Here is an 18,907-nt window from a genome sequence, read left to right on the forward strand (position 1 = left end):
AAAAAATATATGAATCGCCCAGGATTCGAACCCGCGTCATTCCAATCTCGGAGCTAACGCCCTACCAACTACACCAGTGAGGTACTTTTAATTGACATGTAAGTTTCGGATATAATTACACAAAACCGCGACAACTAGTGTAAAAATGTTATGTCTATATAATATTTTATTATTTTACTACAGAGAAACACAAATCCAAAAACACAAGAATTATAATAATTAATACATTTACTAAAAACATTAATATATTCTTTTAATGACTTATTTGCACGGATACAAATACATAAATACCTATCTTAAAAGATTAGCAAGGAACTACATACTGTCTATGTGCGCAGGCGCGCAGATTTATGTACAATTTTATCCTCAATCGAATCGCGCCTAAACAAGAATATCTTCAAAAAGCATTTTGAAGTAATGTACACAAAACCTACGGGTCTATAAAAATACACATGTTTTTGTAAAAGCCTTAACTATGAGTGTTAATTTTTTTAAATTTTTGGATTGGATCCCACTTAAGAAAAAAATGGAAATGAAAAAAATGCCATTTTTTGGTAAATAGGAGGGGAGTGGCGGGATAAAATTGTAGTCCCTTATTTTTGAATCACATATTATACATGTAAAGAAATGAAAAAACCTGATTCAGCTTGTATCGATCTCAAAAAATATGATTAACCCCGCAAATACCCGCAAAATCCCTTAAAACGTTGAAAATATAGTTTTTGTGTGACATGGACGTGTTTCTCACAATTTTTGAATAGAAGAACTCAGTTTTTTTATATAACGTATAACAAAAATACTGATTTGATCTATTTTGGAGTCTATAAAATGGAAAAAATCCCCAAAAACCGCTAAAAAACTAGTTTTACTAGTTTCGAAGGTGGCGCACCTTACGGAAAAATTAGAAATATAGTATTTTTATGAAATACACAAAGTAAAAAATAGGCTTGCCATCTCCACAAAAGGGTTATACGCTGTTTAAAAAAAATTCATTTTGAGGTTATGTACGCTTAACCTACGGATCTACAAAAAAATAGACATGTTTTGTAACAGCCACAGATACAAGTGTGTTTACTTTAATTTTTAAATTGGTTGCATCCCACCTAAAAGAAATAAACCAAAAAATGACCTTTTTGTTGGTACCCCCTCTGGTGAGAGAGGGGGTGGCGGGTTAAAATTGCGCTGAGTCTTATTTTTTAATGACATACAATGTAAAAAAGATTGAATTCTGGGAGTAACAGCATTTTTCCTATCTTAACGGGGTTAGATACCTTTTAACGTTTATTTATTGTAGACTACAATAATTCGTGTTAACAAATATCTTTGTACCTTCCTTTGTAGTTAACAGATGGCAAATGTCTGAGGCCGCATATTAAAAATGTTTGTCTTCTGTATACATAGATGGCATTGTGTAACATGATATAAAGATAATTTTATTTATTTAGAATTTTGATCACTATTCTATTTCATTAGCATTCTATTTAATTCAAAGATGCGTCAGAGTAATCGATATACGAATAAAGTAGTTTCATTCTGAAATCAAAACATATAAATGCTGTATTTTAAATGCCTATCTAATGAGGGAGAAAAATATATAATGGAATGATAAATGAACGAGACGTGGAAAAAGTGGTAATCTTAACATCAAAATAAACGTATTTTTAACTGAAATTTTGGCGAATTTCCAATTAAAGATAGTAAACACTATTATTTTTAATTTCAGAACCCAGCTCCCATATACGGAAAATATTGTGGAAATAGGTGAGTATCCAAACCTAATTAAATCATTTAGAATACAAAATGTATGTTTTCATAAAATTTCCAGCATGAGTATTTTATATTACAACCAAAGTGGGATACAAATCCTACAAAAGTGAGAAAACAAATTCTGTACACTTCTTCAGTCCTAATAATTGTTGACATTAATTGTCTCTCTTACATTTTCCTCGGGGATACTGGGGTCTCAATCTTCTCAGCCTATATACACTACACTCTTCACTACTTATTACACTCGCAGTTAGTAGTGAAGAGTGTATGTAGTGTCTGCTATGATTTTGAAAGCTCACCACAGTTACAATCGACGCGATTCAGCCCAGCAGCCTGATGAGTTTAATATTCATTTTAGTAATAATATTGATCTGAGTTTTAGATAAAAAATAATTGAAATGGGTCTGTTATACTTCAGACACCAACATCGTAACTATTCTTTACAGTAGTTTACTTCTTCTTTAAGTGCCATCTTCACGACGAAGGTTGTCAATTATCATGGCTACTCTGACCTTAGATACAGTTGCTCTGAACAGTTGCCTTGAGCTGCAACCAAACCATTCACTCACGTTCTTCAATCAGGAAACGCGTTTAATGCCTAAGCCTCTCCTACCCTCTATTTTTCCTTGAATTATGAGTGTCAAGATGTTGTATACCGATGCAATCGAACTAAAACGGTCATTAATATTCAGCTCCGCCGGCTGATATTCTTTGAGGTGTAAAATTCCATCAACAAGGGATCTACCTGTTTTATGGAATGATTCCTTGTTTATTTAAGTACACATTTCCAACAATAGTACCCCGCTGAGCTGAATATTATTGCCTCTCTTAGTTTGATTGCACATCTATACCTATCTTTCGCCTCTCATCACATGTTCGAGATATTGCAATTTCCTTTCTTTTATTGTGTTTTACATTTCCTTCTCTCTGCCTATTCTCTTTAACACTTCTATATTCGTGGCTCTATCTGCCCATGAAATCCTTTTCATGGGCTCACCTCTTCTAAATGTCCACATTTCAAGCGCGTTAAGTCGATTTATTGCATTTCGATTTAATGTCCATGATTCAGCTCCAGAGAAACGTACACTGTGTAGATACATAACATTTAATTTGCCTTATTCTGAGGGCCAATGTCAAATCTTTGCTGCATAAAATCTTTTTCATTTTCACGAGGGTTTCAACGAAGTTGGCACATTCTTTTTCATTTATCAATAGTAATTGCAGAAGAGCTCTAAAATTATCGAATTTTTCCCGAGTGACACTTTGACAGTTTTAATTATGTCAAAGTGTCACGAGGGCAAAAATTCGATAATAATTTTAGAGATCGAGTGCAATTTGTTGCGATTATTTCATGAATAAAACTGTTCAAAACCAAAATTTTATTGTAATTTATTTATGTAAGTACAAATTAGTACAATTAAACACACAGTTGTTATAAATATTAATTTGACGGTTGAAAGTCACCACTTTTGTAATTTTTAAAACATTAATTGTCATTAATGTCACTGAATGTATTTTTCGTAGCAACGAAGGGCATCTGACGTAATATACTTGACGACGGGATATTATCAAAAATTATCGGGTATAATGTCACAAGAGAGTGAGAATAAATTGAAAATAATGCGACAGTTTTTCGAAAAAATTTTTTGTCTGGCAGTAGACACGAGAGCCCGCAGGGCTCGAGTGGCTATTGCCCAATGACAACAAATTTGAGTAAAAATGAAGCATTATTTTCTTATTTATTCTTACTGTCGTGTGATATTCGTAAGATTATTTTTTAATACGTATATTATGGATATTTTCTTAAATGTGACAGTTGTCAAAACGAGGAAACTGGTTGCCATTAAACAGAAACAATCTACTTAAAAAAATTATATCGGTATTTTCTACAGTAGATAATTCTCAGTATAATTTTAATCTGATTGGACAGAATTAAACACGTGATCAAATATCTTACTATACGATTGGAAGTTAAAATCATTAAAAAACAATCAGTTTAATTTTTATTTCTGTAGCTTTCTATTGGTCAGAATATTCTATGAATGAAATAATCACTCTTATTTGTGTAGTGTAATCGTTGTTTTCTGTGATTATCGTTCTTAAGTAAGTATTTTTTTTCTCTCTCAATCTACTGGCGGCCTACCGTTAATATTTCGTTTCTAGGTATTGTAGTTCTTGGTAATATTCATAAATTTGGATTTTTTAATGTTAAGAGAGAGTCCGTATTCTTTATATGGTATATACTATATCTATACGGTAGTTTCCTACCAATATTTTCTTTACATACTGGTTTTGGTGTGTGCATTATTCGTTTAAGATACATATTGAATATAACTTTTTTGCACGATTGATCATTTTTGACTGTTTACCGTGACAGATTTTACGTCAGTAGGTGACATGTACTAGCAACTCGACGGTAAGTAATGCAACTCGACGGTAAGTACTCCAACTCGACGGTAAGTAATTCACTTACCGTCGAGTTAAAAAATCTCTTAATTTTAATTTATTTTTTGAAAGAATAAAGAAAACTAACGAATTATTTATTAATATTGAAACTTATGGTACAATTTGGTAAATTATTTAATGAAATCCCACTTGTTTGGGCTGTGGTTTCACTTCTAACAGAAAGTCCTGAAGAATCGCATACATTAGTAGTAGGTATCCAACATTTTTTCTCTTCAAATACGCGATCAAAGTTGAAAACTTGGAAATATCAATGCCATCATAAAGAAAAACGGTGGATTTAATCATTGAATATTCTGCCCAGAGGCTTCCAGGAGCTTTCAACTGCATATGTCTGAACGAAATATGCCAATAGAGTCTTTTCTTCGATTCTTAAATTCTTGCCTTCGCACCATTTTTTAAAACTTTGGTAGGTATTTTGATAACGGATTTTGGATTTTTCGGGAATAATTGCGGAACACCCTTCTTCCCAAGCCCGTTCAATTTCTTCAAATTCACTTTTGCTCATATTTTAATTTATAATAATCAAAATTGTACTTAAAATTATTGACAACTAAATAAAAACTCAATTCTCCATTGTTGTTATGCACCCTAGTTATTACCTAACAACCAAAGTATCTATCTTGATAAAATGAATGAAACTAGTCAATATGACGAAAATGTTTATTTTTATAATTTATAATGGTATCAATCGTGCAAAAAACGTTATAAGCATGTCGAACGTTAAGGGTAACCGATCTCAGACAATAATTGGAGTCGTCGCTCCGCTCCTCCTTCAAACAGTTGTCTTCGATCGGTATAAAACCCTTACCGTTTTCCATACTTAATATACTATAGTTTATGTTCCATACCTCAATGAACGTTTTCTTAGTGTAGATACTCATTGAAATGAAAAATAATAAATGGTTAATGGAGTGATAGAAGAGCATTCTCGATGGAACGAAAGAACGTACGGACTGGTTGTTCATTCTATTTGTGTTTTATGATTTGGAGTAAATAAGAAATGGGATTTTAGATCGCGGCAAGACCTTTCGAAGTACCATATAAAAGTTTTCGAGAAAAGCAAAAAAGTCTTGTTTTATAGCGAATATATACGACATCGAGACGAGAATGTATACTTTGAGGGTTTACATTAAGCTAGATGGCATTGTTTTTCATTTTTGTTCCTTTTTAACGTACTACTCTGGCATAGTTACGACGTCGACTGTAAAAGCTGCCAAGTAATTTTTACTCTAAATTAAAACTTTGGTTTGTGTCGTTTGCAGTTTGTTACAGTTTTCGTCAAGTTTAAATCTAGAGTACAAGCAAATAAAACAAGAGAAATACCTACTGATTCAACTAACTGTTTAATAACATACACAAAACTAGAAGAACTATAGCACTAGCAATAATTAAAACAACAATAAACGACAAAAGATAAGAAAATTCAATATTCTAATATGAAGGGAGTTTAAGTGAAAAAGTGGTTGGAAATTGTATTTTGTTTTAACGGTAAAAATTTTTTCACTCTTTCACTAAAAACACTCCAATGCCCCGTTGTACATGATGTTCCACAGTACTGCCGTGCTAGGCCCAAAGGCGGTAACTAACATTTGACAAAATGGTGGCAAAATCGATTTCAAAATTGAATGCTAAAATTTTGGCCCGTTAGGGATTTATGAACTAGCTAATAGTTTTTATGCATGGATATAAGCCCCAGTTTATTAAGGGAACCATTAATTATATTTTAAAACAAAGTTTTATATAAAAAAAGATAGATACCGCTAAAACGTTTTATCAAAAATTACTATAAAACTAAGCCTATTAGCGGTATGTGGTATACAGTTGTGATTGATATGAAATAAAAAGCTTTTCTGTGTATTAAAGTTTATTAAATTAAAACAATTAAAGTATTATTAAATGTTACTATTTTGTTGGGCCACAATATGACAACAACAAATTGACAATATTTAAATTAAATAGACAACCAAACAACATACCTTGTGTCTGGTACATACAAAAACCTATTTAGTATTACAGTGGTATTACCTCATAATTAACATTTTTTATAAAATCTTTTATAGTGCGTCTAATAATTTGGCCAGAAACTGTACTTATACCACGAAAAATAAAACAGAGTCTGTTCAGATTGTTATCAGATGTTAAACAGCTGATGTTAAGCGTTTTAAAGAATTCTTCAACTGTTAATTTAAACCATACTTTTTACTTTCTCAGCTATTATATTATTATTTTGTTTCTTAGCGACAAAAATTTATGATCATATTTTCTACAATTTTTGTCAACCATCATTTTTATCTCGCCATTTTCTTTATCGTTCTTTACTTGCCATTTTTTTATTAATCGCGTAATTAAAAAATAATTCCGCGATAATAACACAATCTACTTAGCCGTAATAAACACAACAATTAAAAAAAAGCGTGTGAATATCCGGATGGCGTGTAGGGTGTTGCAAAACATTTCCGTTTCGGATTCGGCCACCGAATTATGGACGACCAGTTATACCGAATCGACAGACCTGAACAGATAATTTACAAGTGGAACTTGACCTTATGTAATTAATCTTTTGGATAAGAATCTTCGGCTAAATGTATGCCTGGGGGTAAGACGTTATCCAACGATTTATATCGAAAGGTATTTATATCGAACACCGAAAAACATTTTTTGGTTAAAAAAATATTTCTGATACGAAATTATTTTAGATTATATATATTTTTGATATACGAAATAATATAACGATTATGCGCCATATACACCTTTAAAAATGACAAAAAGTGAAAAAAAAATAGTGGCAATAATAGATGGAAACCATGGTAAAATGAAGAAAATATAACAAAAATTAAACGAAAAATAATTTACGGACGAACCGACAACAGAATGTTGAAGGGGGTGAGTTTTTAAGGAAATTAGGTTGCTGTTTCGATATTAAATCAAAATAAGGGGGGAAATAAATATGTTTTTAATATTTATTTTTTCCTTCAAATGAATTTTATTGTGGAACATAAAAATGTAACAAGGTTCTGAGACTATTTTCTTGTGGCATGTCTAATTTAAATATTATGTTAGGCCTGGATCCCGCGTACCAAAATAAGTTGATTAATAGCAAGCTGAAAATTTGTTAATAGTTTAACGGTGTCTAGTCGAACAAACTTTGATGTATGGGAACACTGGAACATGGGAAGGGGAACTGATTTGTTACCCTTCCCCTGTCCGTTTCGACAACCTATGACACTTCCGGGGTCCGGATTGAATGCGGGGGTTTATTTGCGGATTCTTGTTAAAAATTATCCCCTATAAACAAATCGGAAGGGTGCCGTGCAAAATTTTTGGGCAGAAATTGTTTAACAATTTTTTTTAACATATCCAAAACATCACCTTTTTTGTCCACGAAAATATGTTTTTAGCATTTTCGAGTCATCCTAACAAAAACTTGATAGACTTCGAGTCTACGTTTCGTTTTAAAACGATTTAAAATCTGAAAAATGCGAAAATCAGCATTTTCGAAGCTTGAAAACTCATGTGTACTTAAATTATTATTTTTGCGGTTGTCAAGTACCTAAATTGAAGTTTAAACATTTAATTTCAATTAAGCCGTTGTTTTTATTAGCTTATGTCACCCTTTTCACTTCCCGACTTCAGATTACCCGTAAATTATTTTTTCTTTAATTGTTGTTATATTTTCTTCCTTTTACAATGGGTCCCACCATGTCACTATTTTTTGTCTCAAAAATTATCCCTCTAGCCTAATACTATTGCCTATTTACGTATTTTCTTAATTTTCAAATTTAACTAGAGAAATCTGGAGATCCTCTGGAGAAGCTAGAAATAGAGAGAAAAGTCAATCAAGAATACTTGATTTTATTTTACCCTTGACGATGAAGCGATGTTTAAATTATTTAAATAAGTTTCGCAAAATTTTGGCTTCTCCGTGGCGTAATATAAATTTTATAGCAGTTTTATTTTGCTAAACTTAAAACGGTATCTTTAAACTCTTGAAATATTTATTTGGTTGGAGCTTCGTCCATCACAGTTTTCTTTCTTTTGTCATTCCTCGAGATTCCAATGACGGTGTTAACTCATATAATATATATCTCTTTTATTGATTTTTTATAGAACCATTACTAAGAAATATATCATTATTCTCGAAGCAGTTAGGCCAGTTGATATTACTCAAAAGCAAGCCCTATTATGTAAAACTAAAATCTAAGCGTATACCTAAAGCTAAGATAAATAATAACAAGAATTAAACAATAAACAATAAACACGACAAACCACACCACTACAGCCAGCATACCAACACCAGGGGCAATCAGACAGGGAGACAGCCTTAGCCCATTTTTATTCAATAGACTAATGGATGAAATAATAGAAGATGTGGAATCACTACAACTAGAATACACACTCAGTCACAGTAGAATCAGTATAGTGTGCTATGCGAATTATGCAGCCCTGATTGCAGAGGATGATAACGTATAAAGACAACAACTAACAAGTATGTCGAGGATTCAACATGAACATATCCACGCAGAAAGCAAAATGCATTACCATTGCAAAAAATCTAATTACATGCAAGCTCGTGGTATAGGGGAAACCCATAGAACAGCTAAACCAGTCCAATCAAGTTATCATGACCCAGCCAGAGATCTAAGAGGACAAATAAACAAACGAGGTGCATGTCATGTCCAGATGTTTGAAAGATGTGGTCTGGAAAAACCCATATATGCGAATGGACAGCAAAGTTAGAATTTATAAAACTTGCATCAGACCTGTTATGACCTATGGTATTGAATCAAGAGAAGACACCAATAAAACCAAAAGCATGCTACGAACAGTGAAATGAAGACACTAAGAGCAATAGCAGGAAAGAAAAGAAGGAATAGAATACGAAACAACACCATCAGGAAACAATGTGACGTGCAAGATGTAGTAAGATGGGGTAGGCCAAGACGAAGAGAGTGGTTCTGTCATGTAAAAAGCATGGAGGAGGACAGACCACCAAGAATTGAGCTGGAAGGAAAACCAGCTGGCAAGTATCCACCGGGGAGACCACCAAAACGATGGAGAGATAGCTGGTAGTCTACATCTCAAGAAGTACTTTAACGTCTGAATTAATAGATGGACAGATCTACAACAAATATAAGAAGAAGAAACAATAAACTCACCACGCTTCCGGGTTGAACCGCGTCGTTCTTCGCCTATACTGAGCTTTCGTCTCTGATGTCTTCTTCAGAGTTTCCGAGGTCTCAGTCTCCTCAGCCCCCTGATCTCTTCACTCTCTGTTTACTGATCACTTCATTACTGTGTGTAGGATAGTAGTAACATAGTATTTTGAGTTCTATATACGACAAGCAGCTCTGTCGAAATTTGTTTAATTTCGCATGTTGTGGGATCTGCAAAACCTGCTGCGTTTCTCCTGCATGTCTCATCCAGTGCAGTGTCCGCCTGTTTGATATTGACAGATCTGATCCAAATGGACCACGCATATTCAGCAATTGAAAAATACAATGCCTGTGCCCGTTTTTTTTTAAGACGCCAGGACATGCATCTCATTTACTTCTCGATATATTCCTGAGTATGCTGCTCCTAGGGACAATGAAGGAATTCATGAAATCAATAGTTCCACATTGAAACGGTGTCAAAGACACGACAATTTCGCCTCAATAAGAGACCAGTAATTTTTATTTTATGTAAAACATTTTTGTCCCACCCTGTAGGCATGAGTAGATCGTTTCTAATATTGGACGAATATGTGACGGAATTTGTTAGCGATTGTTAACTTTTTTACACATTATCATTTTTGTGATTATCTTTCTGCTCGAAATCTTATCTGGTAGAGTCTTAATGTGTTTATTTAAAAGATGTGTATTACGTGCAGATGACGTAGTTTGGATGCTAGTACTTTAACTTTATTTTAAAAGTTTTAACCAACCTGCAATTCAGTTTATGTTGTTGCTACTATTTTAAAATCCACGAATAAATCCAGTTTCTTATTCGCGTATGTTTAATGGTACGTTAAAAGCTGAGCTATCACAAAATTAAGGACAGTTTTATTCCAATTATGATCTAGAGACAGTACTAAACCTCGTCCTGTATTTGCTGTCGGTTCGCAACGTATTGACCCACTGAATTATACACCAGATCTCTAGAGTCAACCGCAGCACACTGGATTTTATTACTTTTCCAAAGATACGGCCCGAACGAGCACAGAAAATGGTATGAATCTTCTGATCGTATAAAATATACCTCAAGAAGATATTTGTTAATTAATTTATTATGAGAACGTGGGACAGTTATTATCTATATATGGATGCTATCGTATTAAGAACACAAAACAAGAAAACATAAATTTACCACAGCTATTTCTCAGTCGGAATTATTTTTATATTATTAGTTGGTTTGATTTAGATGAGCATGAGACATGACAGTTCAAATAAAACACTAGATAACTATAGAGAATATAATGTCAACAAAATTTTAAGTCCCTTTTTACATACAAATATTAATTTTGATTTCAATAGTTTATAAGAACAAAAGTAAGTAATTAATTAAAAAAAATAAACCAGAACCAGCTGTTTCCTTCACATAAATATAAAAATCATTGTATTTTAGTCCCCTTTTTAGACCCCTTAACCCAATCTAAATTGTACCTTGTCCTTTCTTGTTTTCTCCCATAAAATAAAATAAAATCTATTACCGTCCTTATTTCCTTCAATAAAAAAATCATTTGCCTGGATAAACACACTGCAATCTTCCTTAAATTTTGTCAAAATGTCACGTCAAATATCGAACTTCTAAATAAATCTGCCAAATTTATTATTTCCAATATACTGAATAAATGTAAATCTGGTAAATAAATGTACTTCTATTACTTCTTTAAACAGGATCGATAAATACATACAATTTTGTACTACCGGAACACCCTTTAACATACAAAAGGGTCTATTACACGACTCTCAGCCTGGCCATTAATAAACATCGAATTAATCTCTAGAGGATTTTCCAAGACAAATCTTTACGTGCCCCAAATTTCCAGCACACCAACGGATACCTCAATGAGAGAATTCCCAGTACATCCCACCAAAGGATTGAAAAAGTACCATTTCAATTAAAAAAACTGGGAATCCAAATCGCCGACCAGGCTTCAAGTGCTTTCTCAAAAATGTTTATTGAAAAAAAAAAAGAATGAACGTTGTTGATTTTGCTAACAAGGCGTTCAAAACAAAAAAACTCTACAACAAAAATCTTCTCTCACTGACTCACACAAAAAGCATATACATCCAAACATACAAATTATACATCCTCCAAGGACAAAATAATCGTTTATAAACAACCAAAACTCAACAAACGTTACTACTAAATTTTCAACCGTAATAACTCCACCTTTCCTTCCGGAAAGAAAATTAAGTTTCTTTGAATTGAATCCCAAAGAAACTTGTTAAAAATACATACTATGTTACACTATCTACATCAGAATCCGATTCAACGTGGCTATCAGAGTTCTGTGGGTGAGGTTTCAAGTCTTTCACATGCGAGTGACCAATAGACTTACCATTATCATTTATTAATTCATATGTACAATAACCAACCTTACGCTTTACTCTAAAAGGTCCAACAAATCTATCAGCAAACTTAGATGTAAAATAATTAGCTTTATCAGACAGAACATAGTTCTTTTTCCAAACTAAATCATTTTCCTTAAAATGAACATCTCTTCTTCTTAAATTATATCTCCCTCTGGTGTTATCCGAAGCTTTATCAATCCGCTTCTTAACCCAGTCTCTCAACTTATTCATATTTTTAGAACGATCATAAACACGTTGTTTATTTTCTTCATTCCCTATTTTTAGATGATATTCACTTCCATGAGTCATCATCTCACAACCAAAATTAATGAAATATGGTGTTTGACCTGTCACCTCATGTTTGGCAGTTCTAATAGCACAACCTAGTTCAGGTAAATTAACATCCCACAACCTATGATTATCTTTAACATAAGCCATCAACATGGTTTTCATGATACGATTAATTCGTTCAGTAGGGTTTGGATGAGGGGTAAAATTTGGAGTAAAAAGAAATCTGATTCCAAACTCTTGACAAAAAGATCTTAGAACATTACCTTTGAACTGACTTCCATTATCACATTTTAAGACTCTGGGAACACCAAACAAAAGAAATACATTTTCTTTTAAAATTTTACTTATAGAAGTGGCAGTTGCCTTTCTCAGAGGGAATAAAAGAGGAAATTTACTGAACTTATCAGTAACTACCAAAATCCAAGTATTACCAGCTGAACTTCTGGGCAATGGTCCAAATAAGTCCATACTGATGATCTCCCAAGGTTTTGTGGGTTCGACAGCCTGTCCCATATGTCCTGCAGGACTTTTCTGTTCAGGCTTCGTCCTTAAACAAACCTCACATTTCCTTATATATTTCGTAATGTCCATTTTCATAAAAGGCCAATAGAAAAGGCGAGATACACGATGAAATGTTTTGTAGATACCTAAATGACCTGAAACACAAGAATCATGACACCTCTGAAGTATCTTATCTCGAAAATCTTTTGGAACTACAAGTTTCCAATATTCACAATCATCTCTTAAACTCGGAAAATCTTGATCAATATATTTATACAACTTATTATTTGCTAGTCTCCATCTGACAAATTTTAAAGGATTTTTATTTACATTATTACACATTTTCTTATACCATTTATCACTGGTAGAAGAAAAATCATATTCGTCACATTCGGGGTTTATTGCTTGAACATTACTTATTTCTACAGAATTTATCATATGTACACTATCAACAGGTAGTTCTAAAGCTCGCGAAAGGGTGTCAGGAACTATGTGATCCTTACCTTTGCGATGCAGTACTTCATAGTCAAACTGTTGCAGACGTAAGGCCCATCTACCAAGTCGTCCTTGAGGGTCCTTCAAATTGTCCAACCATAACAACGAGTAGCAATCAGTGATTACGTAGAACTTATAACCATCTAGATAAGCTCGTAAAGTTTCACACGCCCACAAAACACAGAGGCATTCACGCTCAACACTGCTATAGTTTCTCTCGGCTCTATTTAGAGTTCTAGACAAATAACAAATTACATGTTCAGTTTCATCATACTTTTGAGTAAGGACAGCTCCAAGACCATACGCTGACGCATCAGTTTGTACGTAAAAAGGTTTGTCAAAATTAGGACTAGACAAAATAGGTGCTGAGACAAGAGCGTCTTTAATACTCTGAAAAGCTTCCTCACAAGCTTTGTCCCAAACGAACTTCTTGTTCTTTTGTAATAATCTACACAAAGGTGAAATAAGATCTGAATAACTATTTACAAACTTACGATACCATCCTATAACTCCAAGGACTCTTCTGACTTCAGTGACATTGGTGGGTCGTGGAAGATTCACAATGGCCTCTACTTTTGCCGGATCTACAGACAGACCACTAGAGTTAACAACATAACCCAAGTATTTAAGTTCTGACACACAGAAAGAACATTTTTCTTTATTAAGGGTCAAATTGGCTTTTTTCAATCTGGCAAAGATTTCTGTCAAGACTTCGACATGTTTATCGTAAGTTGACGTAGCCAGACATATATCATCTAAGTACACAAAAACATACTCAGAGAGTTCAGGACCTAATAGATTATCTACTAATCTTTGAAACGTAGCTGGAGCGTTGTGCAATCCGAAAGGCATACGACAATACTGGAAAAGTCCACGCCCTGGCACAGTAAACGCCGTGTACTGCTTGCTCTCTTCAGTAAGACCCACCTGCCAATAGGCACTCTTAATGTCCATTGTTGACAAATATCTAGCTCCACCTAACTTACTTAAAATGCTATTTATATAGGGTAAAGGATAAGCATCACGCTCAGTAACACGATTTACTTTCCTAAAATCAACGCAAAAACGCCATTCCCCATTCTTTTTAGGTACCAGCAACACTGGTGAAGACCATCCGCTGTGTGACTGTTCGACAACACCAAGCTTCAGCATTTTGTCCAGCTCCTTGTTGATCATATCCTGCTTAATTGGTGATACCGGATAAAACCTCTGCTTGATTGGTTCTTGTTGACTAACTACAATTTTGTGTTGAACTACATTAGTACAAGTTAATTTGTCTGGGTCGATACTAGAAAAATAAGAATCAACGAGTTCGTTAAGCTGTTTACGTTGCTCTGGTAGAAGTTCAGATTCCGATTGTATCGAATTAACCACTGGAACACTCATAACTTCCGAAGAGAAAAACCACTCTCCTTTTCGTAAATCTGGTACAATACCCATTCGCACCCAGAAATCTACACCTAGTACTAAAGAGTGTCTACACTGTGGCCAAACGAAAACATCAATTACCTTAACAACATCACGAAGTTTTATAGGCACCGAAGCTACACCTAATAAAGGACTCTGACTACCATCTGCAACTCTGCAAGACCCATCTGGAACAGTTCTTAAATGTACACCTAAACTACGTAAAATCTCCCATGTAGGCATATTTACAAAAACTTTATTGGCTCCACAATCCAATAAACCGAATACTATCTTACCTAAGATATCAACTTCTACATAAGGACATTCACTTTCATTACTCTGTGCTAAAATATAATCTAAAACTAACTTAAATGAATAAAAATTATTACTATCTTCTTCTTTTTCGACCTTTAACTGTCTATTCCGATTCGAGATAGAATTATTGCTCCGATTCTGTGAATTACATTGAGGACAATTACTTTTAGTAAAACCTTCCTTGTTACAACCAAAGCATCTAAACACACGTTTTGGCCTCTTACAGTCCTTAACCACGTGACTATACTCATTACAGCGCCAGCATTTAGGTACAAACGTCTCTACTTCTTTTACAACGTGATGAGAAGAATTCGCTCTACTACTAGAAGAAGGCTTAAACGACTCAATATTAATTCGAGTTTTCTCAATTTTTCGACACAAGTCAATTAAATCAAAAGGACTCTTTACTTCGACTAAAGTTAATCTTTCCTGATAAAAAGGTAAAATGTTTTTAAGTAACACCTGCATTTTTAAACTGTCCGGAACTGGTGTTGGCATTTGTTCGAACTTACTGGTCATCTTGGCAACAAACATACCAATAGATTCGTTAGATTCCTGAGTAGTATGAAGAATATCCTGCCAGATCTCATCTGCAGAAAGGGTAAATTCTTCCTTCATTAAGCTCACTAAACTATCCCAGTTGCTAGCATAGTTCCTATACAATTTATAAAAACCTAAAGCGTTACCAGTAAATAAATCTCTAGCACAAGAAAATAACTGAATTTTATTTACATTACGTGACCTACAATACTCCTCAACTTCTTCAAGAAATACAGAAAAATTTTGCGGTTTACCAGAATACTTAATTCCCCACTTATATACAGGTTCTGAAGGAAAATTATTAGATGACAAGGAAACAATGGGATTAACTGTTGAATTCGAAGTTTGATTTGTTTGGTTACTCACATTCGGTGCAGAAATATTTCGAGTAGGGGTAGAATTACCATTAGGATCATTTAAATTAAGACCTGATAAATCAATATGATGATAAAAATTAGGATCAGTAGGCATCTCTACAGAAACAACATTACTAGTTTTCAAAACATTAGACTTAGTAGTATATTCACCTATCAAATCCATCAATTTCTTTAACAATGCAGAACGCTTTGACATTTCATCAGTGCCTGTACTGTGAATACGGTTCAATCTACCAGAAAGATGTGCAAACTTAGTCTCAATTCTTCTTACTTGGTTTGCAGTACCTGTAAAAACATTAACAACATCCTGAATCTCTTTTAATTTATTTTCACAATTTGTCAACTCAGCAGGAATATCAGGGGGTAAATCAAAGTTAGGGATTTTGCCAGATTTTTCTAAAACTAGGCAACTACGCAAAGTACTCTTTAACTCTTCTACCTTACAATTAGTCAAAACAATACCTCTCATTTGCAACTCAACTTCAAGTTCGTCTTTGACCAAACGGTCAACATCAAGTTTAAACGACATTTTCTTTTAGAGAAATTAAAATACACAAAAAAAATAAGACAAGAAAACCTCTACCTCACTTTAAATAAAAGTACATTTAACTTTTGATTATTAATTTTCAACTTCTGTAACTCTACGTAACCTATGTCTTACTTGAACTATCTAAAAAAAAATAAAAATCTCGGGTGGTTGAAAAGCCCCTTAAGTTGGCCGCCAAAAATGTACCACAGCTATTTCTCAGTCGGAATTATTTTTATATTATTAGTTGGTTTGATTTAGATGAGCATGAGACATGACAGTTCAAATAAAACACTAGATAACTATAGAGAATATAATGTCAACAAAATTTTAAGTCCCTTTTTACATACAAATATTAATTTTGATTTCAATAGTTTATAAGAACAAAAGTAAGTAATTAATTAAAAAAAATAAACCAGAACCAGCTGTTTCCTTCACATAAATATAAAAATCATTGTATTTTAGTCCCCTTTTTAGACCCCTTAACCCAATCTAAATTGTACCTTGTCCTTTCTTGTTTTCTCCCATAAAATAAAATAAAATCTATTACCGTCCTTATTTCCTTCAATAAAAAAATCATTTGCCTGGATAAACACACTGCAATCTTCCTTAAATTTTGTCAAAATGTCACGTCAAATATCGAACTTCTAAATAAATCTGCCAAATTTATTATTTCCAATATACTGAATAAATGTAAATCTGGTAAATAAATGTACTTCTATTACTTCTTTAAACAGGATCGATAAATACATACAATTTTGTACTACCGGAACACCCTTTAACATACAAAAGGGTCTATTACACGACTCTCAGCCTGGCCATTAATAAACATCGAATTAATCTCTAGAGGATTTTCCAAGACAAATCTTTACGTGCCCCAAATTTCCAGCACACCAACGGATACCTCAATGAGAGAATTCCCAGTACATCCCACCAAAGGATTGAAAAAGTACCATTTCAATTAAAAAAACTGGGAATCCAAATCGCCGACCAGGCTTCAAGTGCTTTCTCAAAAATGTTTATTGAAAAAAAAAAAAGAATGAACGTTGTTGATTTTGCTAACAAGGCGTTCAAAACAAAAAAACTCTACAACAAAAATCTTCTCTCACTGACTCACACAAAAAGCATATACATCCAAACATACAAATTATACATCCTCCAAGGACAAAATAATCGTTTATAAACAACCAAAACTCAACAAACGTTACTACTAAATTTTCAACCGTAATAAATTAAAAATTATAAAAACAAAGAAACACAAGGAAGTGGTAACTTTTGAGTAAATATTGCTCTTGTTATCATGGCTCAAGGAAATCACAGGGAGAAATTACAAAATGAGAAGCGGAATAGGGAAAAATAACAACAATTAGATCATTCTAGGTACTAAAGGCATTTAAAAAGCTTTTAGATATATTAAAAAGCCAAAATATTGACAGTCGTGATATGAAAATTATATCTAATATATTGGGATCAAACCCAAGATATCAAAATACAAAGAGGAGTCCGTCAGGGTTGCGTGCTGTCTCCACTACTTTTCAATGTCTACAGTGAAGCGATATTTCAAAAAGCGCTCTCAGATTCAATAGAAGGTATATCTATAAATGGAGAAGTTTTGAACAACTTACGTTTTGCAGACGATACAGTCATAACAACGGATAACAACAATGATTTATAGAACGTATAGAACGTAATGCAACGCCGTAATGAACGCTGTCATGAGTACGGACTGAAGATGAATTTAAAGAAAACTAAATGCATGATCTGCATTGCCATGATGATTTCAAACCTTCGATAGAATATGGAACTTAAAGAAGAAGAAGGTACCGAAGAAAAACTGAAGTGTTGGTAAGAAAAGGTACAACATGCCGCCCTATTAAGGCACGTATCCACTAGGTTGGCGTTCCGCGCTTCCTGCAACTGCTACAATACAGGGTGAGGCAGATAAAGGGCCTATTAGAAATATCTAGAAAACTAAAGGTAAGAGAATCATGAAAATTGGAGTACAGGGGTTTTGAGGTATGAATCATTTAATGAAAATATTTTGGTCTCTTTGCTACTTTCGGTTATACCGGAAGTTGATTGTAACTTCGTTTTTTTAAATGGGACACCCTGTATATTTTTACATTTTTGGATTCTACTCAATGTCTTTCTTAAAATATGAGGTTTTGTAATATTATACAGGGTAGTTTAAAAGATAATTACGGTTTTTTATAAATTTTGTAGCAAACTTCACACCCTGTAGAATTGTACTGATTTGATATCAAAAACTCCATTTATGTTCAGGTGATTTTTAATATAGTCTATTATCATTAAAAATTAATAATATTGCGAAATGTTTAATTTTAGTATACAGGGATGAGTAACTCGGAATGAGTATTTTCTTAAACAGAACGCCCTGTATTTTTGTATTGTAGTGAAATGATATTTTATAGTACTTTTTTATTTCTTAAGCATTCCCTATACCTAACTGCTTTAATTTGTAAGTTATTCGCAGTTCTTTAAGCCAAACATTAATTGCAATAAAAATTACGTGAAATTTTATTAGGTTTGCCGTGAAAATATTCATTCATAAATAATTTTTCGGAAATAAACACATATTAATCTCGACTGACCCTTAATTTATTAATACTGGTTCATATGTCAAAATACCTACGTAGTTAAGATTA

At 33.3% G+C, this 18,907-nt stretch overlaps 1 protein-coding gene across 3 annotated transcripts in view; it reads left to right on the plus strand.

Moving 5' to 3' along the window:
* Positions 1 to 1,722: 1,722 nt before the first annotated feature.
* LOC126887496 (leucine-rich repeat-containing protein 15-like) overlaps positions 1,723 to 18,907 on the plus strand; it is a 372,111-nt gene continuing 354,926 nt past the window's right edge. For 2 of the 3 annotated variants that reach the window (XR_007699077.1, XM_050655106.1), the window contains exon 1: positions 1,723 to 1,761. The gene's annotated coding sequence lies outside the window, so the exon portion shown is untranslated. The remainder of the gene's footprint in view (positions 1,762 to 18,907) is intronic. The other variant, XM_050655114.1, reaches the window with a different exon arrangement.

The sequence above is a fragment of the Diabrotica virgifera genome, chromosome 1, assembly GCF_917563875.1.
Source record: "Diabrotica virgifera virgifera chromosome 1, PGI_DIABVI_V3a".
Taxonomy (NCBI): Eukaryota; Metazoa; Arthropoda; class Insecta; order Coleoptera; family Chrysomelidae; genus Diabrotica; species Diabrotica virgifera.